Source organism: Amia ocellicauda, chromosome 1 (genome assembly GCF_036373705.1).
Source record: "Amia ocellicauda isolate fAmiCal2 chromosome 1, fAmiCal2.hap1, whole genome shotgun sequence".
NCBI classification, from domain to species: domain Eukaryota; kingdom Metazoa; phylum Chordata; class Actinopteri; order Amiiformes; family Amiidae; genus Amia; species Amia ocellicauda.
The window spans coordinates 23,598,837-23,618,159 of record NC_089850.1 but is presented as its reverse complement, the minus strand read 5'-3'; the positions used below and the strand labels follow the sequence as shown (position 1 = coordinate 23,618,159).

Genomic DNA, 19,323 nt, shown 5'->3' with positions numbered 1-19,323 from the left:
TGGAGGTGGAAACATTATGCTTTGGGGGTGTTTTTCTGCTAAGGGGACAGGACAACTGCACCGCATCAAAGGGACGATGGACGGAGCCATGTACCGTCAAATCTTGGGTGAGAACCTCCTTCCCTCAGCCAGGGCATTGAAAATTGGTCGTGGATGAGTATTCCAGCATGACAATGACCCAAAACACACAGCCAAGGCAACAAAGGAGTGGCTCAAGAAGAAGCACATTAAGGTCCTGGAGTGGCCTGGCCAGTCTCCAGACCTTAATCCCATAGAAAATCTGTGGAGGGAGCTGAAGGTTCGAGTTGCCAAACGTCAGCCTCGAAACCTTAATGACTTGGAGAGGATCTGCAAAGAGGAGTGGGACAAAATCCCTCCTGAGATGTGTGCAAACCTGGTGGCCAACTACAAGAAGCGTCTGACCTCTGTGATTGTCAACAAGGGTTTTGCCACCAAATACTAAGTCGAAGGGGTCAAATACTTATTTCCCTCATTAACATGCAAATCAATTTATAACTTTTTTTTAATGCATTTTTCTGGATTTTTTTGTTGTTATTCTGTCTCTCACTGTTAAAATACACCTACCATTAAAATTATAGACTGATCATTTCTTTATCAGTAGGCAAACGTACAAAATCAGCAGGGGATCAAATACTTTTTTCCCTCACTGTAGACAAGTCTGATTAAGCACAGATAAACAAAGAAAATGTGACTTTATTTACAAAGATTTTCACTTTCAAATAAACAATATAATGTTTCTATTGCTAATGCTGTGTTGCCGTGTTTGATCTTGTCTGTTTTGACTGATTGACTTGTAGTGCTGGGTATAAGAAAAGCACATTATGAATACAATTGATTATTGGATTATTATTATTATTATTATTATTATTATTATTATTATTATTATTATTATTGTAGTTGAGGAGTTAACGAAACGCACACCAGTGCAATAAACTAAAAGTTGTGTACTTTGTCAGGTTTTAACGGATCCAATTTACCATCCTTGATGGACAACTTTTCGGATGACAGACTACAAATGATCGTGTTGGATCCAGTGGCAACGATAAGCACACTGACATTAACATGCATTGGGAAATGTAGTGAACAACTAAGCTTATTTAATTAATATAATCAGCAATAGTACAGTATAGTTTTCTGAAAGGTTTATGATTGTCATTGTGCCATTAGAGCAGTAGATGTTTAAATAGCCACACCAGAAACTGACGAGACGGATTATGTCAATAGGAAACTCCTTAGTTACTGCACACACTGCTTAATAATTGGATCAAACAATTGAATCAGTGGAGCTGGATCTTGATCTGCTTCGTAGAATGCTTTTTCATGATCTAGATACAGTAAGCCCGGATCTGATCCTGTTTCTGATCCTGTTAGTACAACTGGCACACGTTCCATCCTTCTTCAGGACAGGACTACTGGGGAGGTCCAGGGACTGTCTGGTAGCCTCCATCTCTACTATAGTCTGGTCAGCACGGCTGTTTGATGGGGTGGGCATCCCCTGTATCAATGTGGTGCTGGACAATGTGAGTACTGCCAGCATGAGCAGGGGTTGTGGCGAAACTGTGGCAAAACTCTTGCAGCAGGGCCCACAACTGTTCACCTTGTTCCACCTGCAGGCCTTCTTGGTTTGTGGACCACACCTGTCTCACGATTGTGGTGGCAGTGGCATCATCAGCAGGTGGGGGTCCCGGAGGTGGCATATTGTGCTTGCTTCCTGGCTTGCTCGAGGTGTGGTCCCCCAGCCTGGAGAAGGAGGATCAGTCCCTCCCCAAAGCATAAGGTGCAGGCCCGAATATCCAGCATCCCTCCAACTACCTGCAAAAAGTCCAATCCCAGGATAAAGGGCTCTTGGATGGCAGCGACCCAAACTTCATGGAGAAAGCTACAGGCCCCTATGTCTAGGCACATCTGGGCCCTACCATGCATGGTAGCCTGTTCACCACTCGCAGTAGTGAGGGCAGCCTGTGCTGGTTGCAGTCGCTTGCCTTCCCTCAGTAGGCTGGGCTTAATAAAAGTGATGGTGGAGTCACTCTCCAGCAGGGCGCAGAAGGTGACACCGTCGACACGAAGCATGACATAACAATCGTTACATCCAAGGGACTCAACAGGTGACTGGGCAGGGCCACTCTGGGAGCGGAGGCTGTTGACCCAGGGCTTAACTGGACCTGGCATTGCTGACATGGTTGGAGAAGATGGCGAAAGTGAGGAGGACACGACTGGGGAGGAAGAAGAAAAAATTTAAGAAGAAAAAGAAGGCAGGGTTGGGACATCCCTCTGGGCCGGCAACATCCCTCTTACACCGAAAGCACAGGTGAAACCATACAGCAGTCACGGAGGATGTGCCCTCTTCGTCCGCATTGCCAACAGATAAGGGTGTCGGTTTCCTCAGCACATGGACGACGGGTGTTGCCAGATTGCGGGGGCCTGGATGCAGCGAGCTTTGAAGTGGAGCAGTGTTGGGACACGGTGATTGTTCTCCCAGGATGACCTCCACAAGCTTGGCCTGTTTAAGCGCAGCAGGCATTGGTGCAGAAGCAGAGCAGGTTCAGCCCCCCCAAAGCAGTAGGTTAAAGCCTGACTGACAGCATCATAGTGGAGATGCTCTTCATCGCCAATGTCCAGTAATATCTGCAGAGCCTCCCTCTCCCTCTGCCGAAAGTTGGGTTGCTTTTTATTCTGGACCCCAAGCATTGGCTCAGCTTGATGATCTGTGCTGTGTTAGTGATCTAGAAGAATTAGTCAATCAGCCTATGGGAGAGATGGTGTGCACGCCAAAATCTAGGAGATTTGAGACCTTAGAGCAGGACAACGTAGAGAACTGCTGGATTACAGTACATCTTAACTGCAGAAAAGGTCATGCACAACCCTTAGAGACATCCTAAGTTCTAGAAATGCCCAACAGGTTCTAACTGCTGGACACCGAAATGGACAGTGACAGGTCAGAGGGTGATGGGAGAGCAGTTGAGCACCAGAGCACCATGGTGCCCACTCCCCCCCAGAAGAGGGAGGTAGTTATAGTAGGAGACTCAATTCTTAGAGGCATAGATCACACAGTGTGTTCTAGTGATAAGGAGTCCCACATGGTATCTTGCCTGCTTGGTGCTCAGGTTGCAGATCTCCCTAAACTAGTAGACAGGCTACTGGCCAAAGCCAGGGGGAATCCACTGGTCATGGTCCACATTGGAACCAATGATATAGGAAAAGGTAGGACAGAGGTTCTGCAAGATGAATTTAAAGAGTTAGGAACAAAACTAAAGAGCAGAACCTCCACGGTAGTTTTCACTGAAATACTTCCGGTATCACATGCATGGCCAGGGATAGAGACTGAGATTACAAAGTTTAGCATGTGGTTGAAATCTTGGTGTAGGGAAGAGGGTTTTAGGTTTATGGAGCATTGGTCTTTCTTCTGGGATAGATGGGACCTGTACAAGCCGGGCGGTCTACATCTAAACAGAAGGGGGGCTAATGCATTAGGAGACCGTATGTGCAGAGTAATTGAGAATCTTTTAAACTAGGGACCAGAGGGACAGGGAGTTTTGACAATGGGAGATGTTCCACTATGGAAAGAAAATCAACGGAAACTCCTAGCAAGAAAGCCCTGAAATGTTTGTACCTCAATGCCAGGAGTATAAGGAACAAGATGTTAGACCTAGAAGCCATAGTGCTGGCGTGTGACTATGATGTTGTAGGAGTGACAGAAACATGGCTTACAGAAAATGATGGGGATGAATACAAGTTGAAAGGATACACACAGTTTAGGAGGGACAGGCAAAATCGAAGAGGTGGTGGGGTAGCAATTATATGTGAAAAATTACATTGAGGCAGAATAACTCAAATTAGATTCTAGTAACAAAACAGAGTCTTTGTGGGTTAAACTTCTGAACAAAAGATCTGGAGGATTAGTGGTAGGAGTGCATTACAGACCACCCAACTCAGATATTCAGCAAGATGTTGCATTGTACAGTGTAATCAGGACTGCATGTAGCAAGGATGTGACTGTTATAATGGGGGATTTCAATTTCCCAAACGTAGACTGGAAAAGCCCTGTCGGGACTACAGAAGCAGAAATAGAAATGGTTGAGATGGTAAATGACTGCTTTCTAACTCAGTTTGTCAGGGAACCAACCAGGGAGAGTGCATGCATTGACTTGATCTTTTCAAATGACCAAGATAGAGTTAGAGGGACACTAGTTAGAGAACCAATGGCAAATTGTGATCACAATATGGTTAGCTTTGAGGCATTTTTTCAAAAACAAGGACCAAGTCTAAAACAATGGTCTACAATTTTAGAAAAACAAACCTTGAAGATGTGAGGTGGCATTTAGAAGAGGTAGACTGGAGCACACTGGATACAGATTCAGTTGATAATGGATGGTTATATTTTAAGAATATACTACTTGAGGCTCAGGAGATATTTGTACCAAAACATTGGCCAGAATGGTTTTATAGAAGTATGCAAAAAAAATATCAAGAGAAAGAAAATGTATAGCGCATACAAAAGGGATAGATGTGAAACAAAATACAAAGAGCTCTTATGAAAGGGATCAGAAAAGCAAAGAGGGAAATAAAAAGAAACAAATCTCTTGGAGCTAAAACTAATGCAGACTTGTTTTCAATACTACAACAGCAAGAGGTCAATAAAGGAGGAAGTGAAACAGCTAAAGGGCAAAAAATTAATTATTTGGAAAATGAAAAAGATGTGGCAAATGTTCTAAATGAGTATATCACAGAGGTTTTTACAAAATAAAAATAAAAAGATAATATGTCACAGGTTAACAACTAATGTAAGTAGATGGATTTTGAACTGGTTGATATATAGGGAACAGATGGTGTCGATTAGAGGAGTTGCTTCTAACTGGAGTGAGGTTGTTAGTGGAGTTCCACAGGGATCAGTACTGGGGCCTTTGCTGTTTCTAATCTATATTAATGATCTGGATTCTGGGATAGTTAGCAAACTTGTCAAATTTGCAGATGATACTAAAATAGGTGGCTCAGTGGATACAATCTCGGCAGCACAGGCTATTCAAAGGGACTTGGATAATATTCAGTTGTGGGCCGACACCTGGCAGGTGAAATTCAATGTGGACAAGTGCAAGGTATTACATGGATGTAACAAAAATGTCCAATATACACCGATCAGCCATAACATTATGACCACCTGCCTAATATTGTGTAGGTCCCCCTTTTGCCACCAAAACAGCCCTGACCCGTCTAGGCATGGACTCCTCTAAACCTCTGAAGGTGTGCTGTGGTATCTGGCACCAAGACGTTACCAGCAGATCCTTTAAGTCCTGTAAGTTGTGAGGTGGGGCCTCCATGGATCGGACTCGTTTGTCCAACACATCCCACAGATGCTCGATTGGTTTGAGATCTGGGGAATTTGGAGGCCAAGTCAACACCTTGAACTCGTTGTTGTGTTCCTCAAACCATTCCTGAACAATGTTTGCTTTGTGGTAGGGTGCATTATCCTGCTGAAAGAAGCCAATGCCAATGCTCACGTGCCCATTGTAGGTGTTTTTTTAGTGGCTACACAGCCCCATATGCAACAAACTGCGATGCACAGTGTTTTCTGACACTTTCCTATCAGAACCAGCATTAACTTTTTCAGCAATCTGAGCTACAGTAGCTTGTCTGTTGGATCGAACCACATGGGCCAGCCTTCACTCCCCACGTGCATCAATGAGCCTTGGCTGCCCATTACCCTGTCGCCGGTTCACCGCTTTTCCTTCCTTGGACCACTTTTGAAAGGTACTGACCACTGCAGTCCCAGAACATCCCACAAGAGCTGCAGTTTTGGAGATGCTCTGACACAGTTGTCTAGACATTACAATTTAGCCCTTGTCAAAGTCGCTCAGATCCTTTCACCCTAACCTCTCCATCTAAATCCCCTTGGAATCTACGACATTTGGTCCCTCTTCTTCCACTAAGAACCTAGTCACCCTTGATTCTGTGCTCTCCTACACACAGCACATCACCACGCTGACACGCACCTGCAGATTCTTCTTGAGCAACATACGCCGAATCCAACCCTTCGTCACCAACTACTTCCTCTCCCGCCTAGACTAATGCAACTCCCTCCTGGCCGGCCTGCCTGCAACTACTACCCACCCGCTCCAGCTCATCCTGAACTCTGTGGCTCGTCTGGTATTCTCTCTGCCCCATTTCACACACGCTACTCCACTGCTCCGCTCCCTCCACTGACTCCCGATACCGGCACGCATTCAGTTCAAGACACTGACCCTCAGCTGCCGCTGTCTCAACCAGACTGCACAGAGTTACCTTCAGACCGTAGTCTCTCCATACATCCCCTCCAGACCACTGCGGTCTTCTGGTTGCATAAGACTAACCTTGCCTCCTCTCCACTCCTCTTCCTACAGAGCCCACTGCTTTTCATCCCTGGCCCCTAAGTGGTGGATTGACCTTCCCACTGAAGTCAAAACAGCAGAGTCCCTGACCCCTTCTCAACATTCTAAACTCAAAAAACAAAAAGCTGTTATCAAGATCATTGCTAATAAGAAGTATTCTATTAAAAGAAAAATAAAGAAGATTAATCAAACTGGGGGGTTTATTGGCCCGCTCTTGAGCATAGCTGTGCCTTTCCTTACCAGTCTTCTGGCTTCGAGATCGGTTTAATAATGGAACATGCTCAGAAAATGTTTTTGGTCCCTCAGGAACAGCTTGAAAAACTGAGAAAAAATGTTGTTGGGCCAGAAACCCTCAGACAAACTGTCGAAAATAACTTGGACTCAGATTCTTGAAATGAAAGCTATATCAGCCAGGGGTGATTTAAATCAGCATTCCAAAGCTCAATTGTATAGTGCCACATTACAACGATATCTCAATCTGGGAGGGAAAAGATTACAACACCTTAACTTTAAACATGGCCTCTCAAGAAAACGGGGTTGCGGATGTGGTGGTTGTGGCTGATAAAGGTTTTGATGCTCAGGCCGCAGTGATTGCGGATACGAATCCTGTTGAGGGCTCTTCCTCTTCGCCAGAGGTTGATGTTTTAACCGATGTTTTGAGAAACATGCCTTCCAGAAGCAAAAGAAATGCTGAATATATCCTACACAAAATGGTTCAGAAACTGCGGGTAACGGCTTGGAATGAACAGGGGGAATTTGTTTTTAAAGGGCAATTGATCAAAGGATCACATATGTTTGATCTGTTGAAGAGTGTCACTAGCACTAATAAGATCCCTGCTAGCTGCAGACCTGTAGGCTGGAATTCTTTCCTACATGCGATGCCCTGTCTGAACATCCCCCAATCAACAGTGCCTAACCAGGAGACATGCCAAAAAATCCACCTGTGTAAAGAGGGGGAGGCTGATTGGGGAGCTAAAACCCCAACTGCTCATTACTCAACCAGTGCTAAGCAAAGGGCCTCAGGACCTACCACACATTGGGTCGCTTATTAATAGCCTGTTATTATTTGTAAAACAGTGAATAAAGGCCGACAACCGATTGTAATTATTTATTTTATCTTTTATTTTTCAAATGTTATACAGATGTGTTCTTTATAACATACACCATGTCTTGTATAATAAGTGTGTTAAATAAATGATTTGCTTCAAAGACTGATTCCTATTTTTCTCCTTAACATGCGAGACATCTTTTAAAATCCTCACAAGAGCAGCCAGTCTGTATACAAGGGTGGTTAGATCCATAAGTAACAGGATTATAAGGGGCAGGATACATTGTCCTGACAAACTCTGTCACTTTTTTATCATTCTGTTCTAAATCATCGCTGTACAGAGTCATAATGTCTGGATATGTTCGGCCTTTAGCTCTATGATATAAGAAAAACACACAATGTTGTCCACAAGTGGTGGTCTGCAGACTTTGTACTTGACGCCCATTGTAAAGGGTTTCTTGACAGTTGTTGAGCAAAAAGTTATTGATCCTCCGGGGGAAAGGTCTGAAATCTGGGGGGTGGCCATAGGAATCAAAAAATTCACCACGGTGCTCCTCCCTTAGATAAATAGCCAACCAATGTTCTCCAGGCATATTTTTAGGGTGAGTATTGATATGTACATTGCAGGTAAATTCTTGATCTTAAATTTAGGCAGCTGGTCGTAAACATAGGCCCCTTGAAACAGTTTGCAGGTACAGGGTGTAGCCATCATGGGTTTGTTGGTGTTCATTTTAATAATAATCATACAGAATGTTTCTTCTCTGATTCACCTCAATAATGTCAAACACAGCGTACACGATCATATTTACAGTGCGGTGTAGAGGCTGCTTAAAATGCATCTCCAGACGCATGTTGCCCGTTTTCACCAGTGAAAAATGTTGTCCACACTCTTCGTCGGGGGTCAGGTTGAAGCCGTACAGTGTGTAGCCGCTGCAGTATTCCTGGCGATTGATCATCAGAGGTTGATACTTGAGATGGCGACCCGTAGCGAATACTAGACTGTAATATTCCCAAACAGCATTGCTGTTTTCAAAGTCCGGTTGAAAAGGTTTGGACGGCACCTGCACTCCGTCGACGTACAACGCTATAAATTCTCTACATAGATGCTTTTATCTATACTCATTTGGGTGTACGAGACTGTAAACAGGTCCAGTTCTGACTTAATGCATTCTTCCGATAGGCTATGGACAAAAGACATGTTTAAAAGATGTAACCTGAGGCTCTATTGGTCTTTCTATGAGACTTTCTTTTTGCAGGTTTTTTCTTCTGCTGCTTCCTTCTCTGCGGGTTTCTGCGGTGTGTTGGAGAATGAGCGAGTCTTGGTTTTTTGTTAGCCGGGGGTCTTCGCCGCCCTGGTGGACGTCTGCTGCTTCTTCTTTTACCCCCTCCACGAATGATACGTTGATATTCTGATCTGATTTTACTTTGATCGTGATGTTGTCAAAGTGTGTCTTTGAGATCGGTATGTAGTGCGGCTTGTCATAAGTAATTGTGATCATGTCATTGCTTTTACCTTTAATACAGTGAGGTAAAAAAGTATTTGATCCCCTGGTGATTTTGTACGTTTGCCCACTGACAAAGAAATGATCAGTCTATAATATTAATGGTAGGTGTATTTTAACAGTGAGAGACAGAATAACAACAAAAAAATCCAGAAAAACGCATTTCAAAAAAGTTATAAATTGATTTGCATGTTAATGAGGGAAATAAGTATTTGACCCCTTCGACTTAGTACTTGGTGGCAAAACCCTTGTTGGCAATCACAGAGGTCAGACGTTTCTTGTAGTTGGCCACCAGGTTTGCACACATCTCAGGAGGGATTTTGTCCCACTCCTCTTTGCAGATCCTCTCCAAGTCATTAAGGTTTCAAGGCTGACGTTTGGCAACTCGAACCTTCAGCTCCCTCCACAGATTTTCTATGGGATTAAGGTCTGGAGACTGGCTAGGCCAATCCAGGACCTTAATGTTCTTCTTCTTGAGCCACTCCTTTGTTGCCTTGGCTGTGTGTTTTGGGTCATTGTCATGTTGGAATACCCATCCACGACCCATTTTCAATGCCCTGGCTGAGGGAAGGAGGTTCTCACCCAAGATTTGACAGTACATGGCCCCGTCCATCGTCCCTTTGATGCGGTGCAGTTGTCCTGTCCCCTTAGCAGAAAAACACCCCCAAAGCATAATGTTTCCACCTCCAAGTTTGACGGTGGGTATGGTGTTCTTGGGGTCATTCCTCCTCCTCCAAACACGGCGAGTTGAGTTGATGCCAAAGAGCTTGATTTTGGTCTCATCTGACCACAACACTTTCACCCAGTTCTCCTCTGAATCATTCAGATGTTCATTGGCAAACTTCAGACGGGCCTGTACATGTGCTTTCTTGAGCAGGGGGACCTTGCGGGCCCTGCAGGATTTCAGTCCTTCACGGTGTAGTGTGTTACCAATTGTTTTCTTGGTGACTATGGTCCCAGCTGCCTTGAGATCATTAACAAGATCCTCCCGTGTAGTTCTGGGCTGATTCCTCACCGTTCTCATGATCATTGAAACTCCACGAGGTGAGATCTTGCATGGAGCCCCAGACCAAGGGATACTGACAGTTATTTTGTGTTTCTTCCATTTGCGAATAATCGCACCAACTGTTGTCACCTTCTCACCAAGCTGCTTGGCGATGGTCTTGTAGCCCATTCCAGCCTTGTGTAGGTCTACAATCTTGTCCCTGACATCCTTGGACAGCTCTTTGGTCTTGGCCCTTGTGGAGAGTTTGGAATCTGATTGATTGATTGCTTCTGTGGACAGGTGTCTTTTATACAGGTAACGAGCTGAGATTAGGAGCACTCCCTTTAGGAGAATGCTCCTAATCTCAGCTCGTTACCTGTATAAAAGACACCTGGGAGCCAGAAATCTTGCTGATTGATAGGGGATCAAATACTTATTTCACTCATTAACATGCAAATCAATTTATAACTTTTTTGAAATGCGTTTTTCTGGATTTTTTTATTGTTATTGTGTCTCTCAGTGTTAAAATACACCTACCATTAAAATTATAGACTGATCATTTCTTTGTCAGTGGGCAAACATACAAAATCAGCAGGGGATCAAATACTTTTTTCCCTCACTGTTAGTACATTTCTCAGAAGAGGCAAGTAACTATCCCCGACCCTCTGGTGTGCAATGATGTCTGTATAGATGTAAAGAGTGTAAAAACCAACCCTGATGTCGGTCGGGAAGGGGGCCACCACGTCTGAGATGAGTTCTTTGTGTCGGTATAGAAGCCTAATATACGCCCCAGGGCCCCACTGGTTTGAATACTAAGGCTAGGTTTTGACACAATGTACACTCGGTTTTTAATAGGACTAATAACTTGAGGGAGGGGTTCCGTCTTAGAACTGCTTATTTAATCTCATCTAATATTTTATCCATGCTGTCATAATAACCTCCTTGTATCGTGAATGTCCATTGACTCTTTTTAACATGATCAAAAACTGAGAAGTTGGCATCCTTATCTTGTAAAATAGACCAAGTGTAAGGATACTGTATTTCCGCCAACCCCACTTCCCACGAACCCCTTAGATCTATAGATTTTCCAAATTGCACCGTGTAACTGGATATTTCATTTTTAAGATATATATCAAGAGAGGCGTTACTGGGTAGAGTCAAGTAGAAGCCGCCTGATTCCATCTTGAGAAACGAAAGTAATGCCCCCACCACATCCGCGGTCATCTTGTTATAAGGCTTGAATATCGCAAACCTGTTGCTCCGGGACCCAAGTATTGAACTTTTCAGGCCAGCCTCTCCATTTCACTAACACATATTTTTTCAGTTTTTTTTTTGTTTCCGCTATTATCTTTTCAACTCTGAATACTCTATCTTTACCCACAATTATTTTTTGTAACTCAGCAGCGTAAAACGTCCCTTCTATTTTCTCCCCGTCATAGTCTTTTATCCGGTACACGGGGGGTCTCTAGCCAACTGCTCGGTAACTGTAAAATATTCATCGGAAAATGTTTGTTCATAACCTTTGGCAAAAGGGTTGCCCAGCTTTGAAACTCTCACCACATCACCGACACAGAACTCATAAGTAGTTTTTTCTGTCATAATAAAGGGACCGTATACATTTTTATAGACCTTAAAAGAATTACTCTTGTCAACATCTATAGGCTTCATTTTAATATTGGTGTGATATCCTCGGTTGTAAACATTGATAAAATCCTGAACTTTATCAACTTGAACGTGTTGACAGCTGTAAAATATCTCCACATTTTGGTCTTTATGGTGCGGTTAAACCTCTCCACAACCGATGCCTTAAGCTCATTACCAGTGGTGAAATGATGAAAACCTTTCTTACCAGCCAAACCACCGGCCTTGACCGGGTTGTAGTACAGATCCTTCATCTGGGGAGCTTGCTGAGTCATTCTGTCAGATCACACGACACAATGAGCAAAGTTTTTATACATGTTTTTTTTTAATTCAATTTCAGGCGAACAAACACATCTTTTTAGACAATTGAGAAAAGTATAACATACACACACAAAATTTCTATGGTCCAAACAAAAAGAAATCAGATGATTGGTTACTTGTTCTATATCGACAATGACATGGTTTTTTAACTTGTAGGCACACACATCGGTTACATACACAAATAAAACAACAATATGGGCTATTTTAAAAGTAAACAACGGTTTGTTACATGATCAATAAAAGTTCATACATCCTTCTGGGCACCCTCGACCATCTCACTCCAGTTTTCGTACCCCCCAGTCTCTGTTATGGCGGCCATTAACTTTTCCAGGTTTGAAAGTTGGTCCTCAGCGACTTTTTTGTCAAGCACATGGTGTAATTGAGCTCTCAGGCTATCCACCGAGCATTGATGGCAGAGCCAGTTGCAGAAGCAGTCCAGAACATTTCCCATCTTTAAGGTCCCTCAGTTCAGGTCAGAGTCTGAATTGGTGGCGTAGATCTCAAATTCTTTGCAGGTCTCAGATTTAACTTCTGTATGGAAGAAATACTCTTTTAGCTTGCCGGCGGTTTTTCTACATGGCTCATCAAGGTCGTTGAACAGCTGATCAAGTTTCTCTTTTATATATGGCTCATTTTTCAGCTCCAGCAAAATCTCATCTATGATTTTCTGGACTTGCCCAGGGGTGGGAGTAAGATAGCGCCTTGATTAGCGCCGGCTTCAGCCACGGTTTGTTCAGTCTTCTGTAAAACACATCGAAATAGAACCAGAAATACTAGGCGTCTGGTTCAAACAGACAGCTGTGCCTCAACTGGCTGGGGTGATTCACTTCACAACCCTGACAGACTGATTTCAGGGATCGGTCGATGAGAGCCTGCAGAATATACACCAGGGCGCTTTTAACAACTCTGCTTACATCGACCCACACACCGGGCATAAATCCTTCGTCTTCAACACGCCCCTGGGGTGGTTCGGCGCTCATTGGGTTGCTCTGTGGGTTGTGGGTTGTTTCTACAACCGCTGGAACACCCCCATCCTGAGACAAGTCAGCGATAGACAGTGCAGCAAAAGCGGATCTGTCCAGGATCTCCTGAGCCTGTGGATCCCAGAGAGTGGCTTCGACGTCCATCGCAAAGCATCCTGTTTCGTCTTGCGGAATCAGAGGTTGATCGGGGGCCGCCGTCAGAGGTTTCAGGTATGTATACAAAATCGGGTGAATAGAACCAAGGTAGATCCCGGGATTGAAGAGGGTTGTAGAGCCTATCAACATCCATCGCTTTTGGGTAAGACATTCTCTTTAAGCCTTGATCGGGGTGTTGCGCTTTTTACATGGTCTCTTCACTACGTCACGATAGCCTGCCCTCTGGCCACTGCGGCTCTGGCCCCACCACCAAACCCCCACAAACTCATAAACACATAAACTCTGCTACATTTCTAATAATGTTTGTATCTATTTAAATATTAAAATATACATTCATGTAATATTGAAACAAATCTTAAAGATGGTTGCATTATAACTTAAGTTTTTCCTTTGGTTATTCACTCTCAGGATATAGTAATTCAATATAAGACAATTCAAGTTACTGCAATCTACATACTATACTTCAATTACAAATATAACGTCAAATGTTTGTGCTCCCATTAGTAAAATACATTACATTATCGCATAACAACTTCTTCATTGATGAAGACCCTATGTGTACTTCCCATCTTCTGGATTTCCTGAATTTGTCGAGTCCTGGTTGTAAAGCAGACTTACATACAGTGTGAGAGCTCCCTGGAGTTCAGTGACACTTGGATATCTTGGGAGATAAATAAATGTGATTGGTTATTGTTGAATCCACTCTTATCGGTAAATGGATTTATCCCAATAAGTCAGACCGATTAACCAGAAGTATGTGAAGATAGAAGTTTATTTCCAATACAAGCAGCTTGGAAGAATATGATCACAGAGGCAGTCTCTATGATAGCAGATTCTTAAAGGCACTTTACACACACATATATTTATATGATATAGTACATGATGCGACGGACTCTCTTGCAATCTCCTCAGACATGTAAGTTTCTCTAGGACATATTACAGCATTACAGATTATGTTGCTAGGCAGACAGGGAGTTATGTCCATTATCACAACACATACCACGAGCAGCAGTCCAAGATAATTTTTACAGTTTCTCTCAAGAACCACAGACAGAGAAGGACAGAGTTGGTCACATAGCATTCCTCATCTTAAATTCCTCAATATGGAGGATTTTTAGCACTCAAAACTATTTCACCCTTTGAGCCCCAGCCTCTTCAGTTATGAAGGCCAGTTGTACTCATCATTTCAGACCACAGTGAAGAAATGGGTTGTGGGGGAGTGGTCAGTAATGTAACAAATGCACCACATTAGCAGAGGAGTTAATGTAACGTATTGGTTTAAAAAGTACCACAGAGAACAAATGTAAAACGCTTTATATAGTTTTTATAATTCGTAACTACAGGATTGTTTTTGATAAATGTAGAACCGTGTGGGAAATAAGTGGAGAAGTCACGGAGATAAAGCAAATAGAACTTTAATCGAGCCGCTCAGAAGCCCCACGTCAGGAATAATTCCTTCAGTGAGACTTAATGTTTACAAACATGAGTACAACTTTATAGGAAAAATTACATAACATCTTATCCATCCAATCAGAAGATACAGGTCCGGGTCTGTTTTATGATCTGTACTCCCGTGAAGAGGTGATGGATCCAAAGCAGATGTCCGTCTTTGATGTGCACTAGAAAGATGCGATCCCACGGTCGTCATTTACCTAGTGTCAATCGCTCATTAACAGAAACAATTTCTGCCTATCTTGAGAAACGATTAAATCATAAACAAATTCTCAGCAGACATCTGTAGGCTATTTCAGCACTGTGTAATCTTTCATTACTGACAGGAATCTCTAACAAATAGACCTTGTTGACCCTTTACTTTTCCTGCTAAATCTAATCTGCTCAGTCTGTATACAAACTACTTCTAATGCTAGTATTAATATAAAACATTATATAATTATCACAAAACACTTTCTTCAACATCCTATACAGAGTCTTCATTCCCTCCTTTTTGGCAATAGAGCGAAGCGAATAGAAACCAAAATAATTGTGTTTGTCAGGGGCAGGTGGTATAGTGCTGCGTTTTCAGGTTCCATCCATCCCAACCTGCCACCTACGAGGTGTGTATGTATGTACGGTGAGGTATTCAAATAATCAGAGGATAGGAATGTCTTTTTCTTTGCCTGGTCAGGCAAACAATTATATCATAACTATACCTTAATGAATATTGAGCTCTCTTATGGAAATTGCAGTGGCCACTAGTTGTTAGTTGTTAGGTAAATGATGGCAGTTATTAATCTTTTTCTCAATTCATTCTTTATAAATGAACCATCATTTGAAATTATTTCCATAGTTTCATTAGGAACAACTCCTATTATTCCTATTTTCATTATTATTTATTTCTGTAATATTAATTTCCAACAATGCCAGTGTCTTGATTTGTATTTTACGCATTAATGGACATTCATTGTCTCAATATATAAATTTACTTTGAATAAACCTTCATCTTTAAGAATAAATTATATAATTCCTTGTATAATTCCATCCTTATTCTACTAAACCTTGTAATGACTGCTGTACACATCGTTGCATAAACATTATCATTATATTTCCCAAAAGTTAAAACCAAATTGGCACTGCTCTAAAGCCAATTCTATCACCCAATAGACTTATGCAATAAAACCTTTTTTTTTTTTTTTAACTAGAGCAAATATCTATTATTCGTTCATTTCAAAGCATTGGCTTTGTTATCACATACAATTTTTAGAACTAGTTTTTCACTCAATTCCCATATACAATAATACAATACACCATAGTAGCATTATTCAGTGTGTATCCACTTACATCACATTGAAACATCACATATCATTTCACACTTCAGTCACACATCCAAACAGCACAATTCTTTAAATCCAGTAGTCACTCTAATAAACTATGGAAAGGATAGTTCATGAAATGCCCATAGTCCAACCAGACTCTGAATCCTTCAATTGCGCTTAGATTTAAAAGAGGTTGGAGTTGTATGACTATTCATGTTTCTTTTCAATCTATTTCCATATTGTTTCTTCAGGCCTTTCTCCAACTTTTCCTGAAAGATAAAATTATGTTATATTCAGCACCTGAAATCAATCAGAAATGAATTGTTAATAATCTGTCCACCTATTCCTGGACATCGCCACCCTCCTGTTGTCAATTGGAATCAGCAGAGTTAGTTAGTTTATCACTTTCACAATATTATGGTAAGCATCGTATGCTTCCACCATCCCCCTCCCTCCTGTCCGTACACACACACTGGCATCAGTGGCCATGAGGACGGATTATGGGCCGCAGCACTTAGAGTGGAGGCCAGTGTGAGAGGGGAGACTATGCACTGATGTGTCATGGCATGTGAGTAGGGAACCTGTGGACTAAATGTGAGGGAAATTCATTGTTGCTGGTTCCTGTGAAGACAGATAATAGTAGTTATTTTCCTATTCATCTATATCAACATCAGTATTATTAGCATTAGTAATGTAACTATTCTTGATTTCCCAGGACATTACTGTCGGTTGACAATGTTGCTTGGTTTGTAGTAGTACATCTGTATTTAGTTACAAGGCAGCTCTCTTATCTCTCTCAGTGGGGAGCTGACCTCACAGACACTTTCACTGCCCCAACCCCCCCCCCCTTTTTTTTAGTTTTTTTTGTTTGTTTGTTTGGGGGGGGTGAATCCCTTCCTGATTAATAGGGTATTTCTGTTTGTGAAGCAGTATTTCCATTCAGTTTCAAGACTTTAGATTTTAAACTATATCTCATTCAATTATTTATTTATTTTACATTAAGTTATACCTTAAGTAACTTCCTTATTTTCCCTCATATTCCATTCAATCGCCATCAAAACTCTTGTGCTGAAAGTGGCAGCACATTTCTTTCACACATACCAAACTCCCTTTTTACAGCTTCCCAAGCCTCATCAACTTTTAAACCCCTTGTCAACTTCCTCAAACCTTCATCAACATCGCTCAGACCCTCTGAAAACATCACTCTGTATCCTAACAGCTGTTCTTTCTCCTTTTCCTAATTTCTTACTAGACAATTCAAGTTATATTTATTGACATGTATCATTACTATTTATACACATATTTTGCTCCATTATTTGAGTTAATAAATTAAGATATTTTCCTAATAAAATATATTTTTTAGAAAATAAGCATTTTAATTGATTTCAATAATGATTCCCAGATACCTCAGGAAAACTAATTTTTTTTAAATGTGTTCAGTCAATGATTTCACCAATGAAGAGCCTGCGTGGGCACTAAGACTGTCTGCCTGTGCAGCTCATATATGTCCTTATTGTGTCAACTTCCTCCTATTGAAGTCCAGTCTACACCGGTACAGGTTCAGAAGAACTATTCCCAAAGCCAGATTGAACTGATCAATAGTTAATTTCTTACCTATACCTTGTATTTAGGGATCTTATATCTGGGGATTTCAAAAACTCTTCATTGTGGAACTCACAGCTACCAAATGACCACACCTTTAATTTCCTGGAGTATCTGGTTATCTATGTATTCATATCTTCACCAAATTTCACTGTTTCCTCAGATTCCCATTTCAAAAATTAGCTCTAATTCAATTTTCAACATTTAATTTTTTATTTCTGGTTCGTAAAACTCATTCTAATAGTATTTTTATGTTTTATTTTCTCCTTCAAAATTATGCAATACTAATTTTAGGTCACTTATTCAATGCTCATAATTTATATTTCTATAGTATCCTTAAAATTCTTACCCTTTGACTAATTCACTCTTAGAATCTTAAATCCAAGGTCTAATTTTAACTTTTATTTCAGGTATTTTATGCTATGCACCAATAACCAAATATTTTCTAAAATAAGACTATAATATGTCATTATACTGTTTACATTCTCCTGCTATGGATTTTACATCAGGCTGTCACTCAGGGCTGCACCAGAGTGCTGCTCCTGTGGATTCCAGCCTTTAGTTTTCCTTTAATTTGACTTTACAGAGTTTGTCCATATATGATTTTTAACAAACAAATTCTTGTTCTTCTGAGTCTTAGAGGACACCATTACTATTTATTTACTGTATTATTATTATTAATCTATGTATTTTGTGTATATTTTGTATTACTTTAACATTATTCTTATAATAGAATGCATTATTCATTTCTTATTTCTGATGCTTTATGCACTCTGTATACAGTTAAATGTCTAAATTCTCATTAATCTGTTGTTAAAACATCAATAACTGCGTAATTGTAAATATAATTCTGAAATTATTGGTTACTTCCCTTCTCAGTCTTATTCTGGACTATGCACAATATTAAAAATACAAAGCATACAAAACAGACATTTACCTTACATAACCTTCAGACTATTATGTTTATATATATACATAAACACACAAAGCACATACAGATTGAAATCCAAAGATAATTCAGATATTAGATTAGTGGCGTGTTTTGTTGACCCTGCAGTGTCTCAAACAGCCCTTAGCATTTATTTATTTATTATATAGTTATTATTAAAAATCAGATCTAAAATAATCTTTGAATTACACTACTTTGGTGTTTTCTTGATCTATTATGATCAATTTCTTCTCTAAATTCTTATTATTCAGACAAAGAATTATAGAAACTTTGTAGGTTTTTTATCTTGTCTTTACCATTTTAAGTTTAACATTTTTAAACTTCTCTTATCATTTTAAGTTTAACATTTTAAACTTGTAGGAATTCACATACAGACACGTATTTTAACGCCATTATGCCAATCCTATCTTTGCCAACGATGGGGCTATATCGCTGGACTTTATGTACCTCAGGTTCCATCTGGCTTTGACTGCCACTGACTGTCTCAGCGTATAAGGGTTTCCTTGCTTAACCTGGTGCTCAGCAGGCCTCATTGTACCTTTAGGTTCCCTTGGTATCTCTCCCCGCAGATCTGTCTTACCTGGAGTTCACCCTACTGTGAACCTCCGCTGTACAGTCAACCTTTCTATTTGTTTTACCTCTGCCTCTCCAGAGGTTCTCTTTAAATTACAATCTGAGAGCCTCACACAATCCCGAGATCAAATCTAAATATACAGGGTGGTCATTTTTAAAGCTACTCACCCATATTTTGGTCCCGGGAGTGGAGGCAAGTTCAGATCCTCGTTCGTGACGCCAAGTTGTAGAACCATGTGGGAAATAAGTGAAGAAGTCGTGGAGATAAAGCAAATAGAACTTTAATCGAGCCGCTCAGAAGCCCCACGTCAGGAATAATTCCTTCAGTGAGACTTAATGTTTACAAACATGAGTACAACTTTATAGGAAAAATGACGTAACATCTTATGGCCGTTCATCCAATCAGAAGATACAGGTCTGGGTCCGT

General features: G+C 41.1%; 1 pseudogene; it reads right to left on the bottom strand.

The window, feature by feature from the left end:
* Positions 1–11,834, bottom strand: part of LOC136758808 (uncharacterized) — a 42,003-nt pseudogene extending 30,169 nt beyond the window's left edge.
* Positions 11,835–19,323: the final 7,489 nt, after the last annotated feature.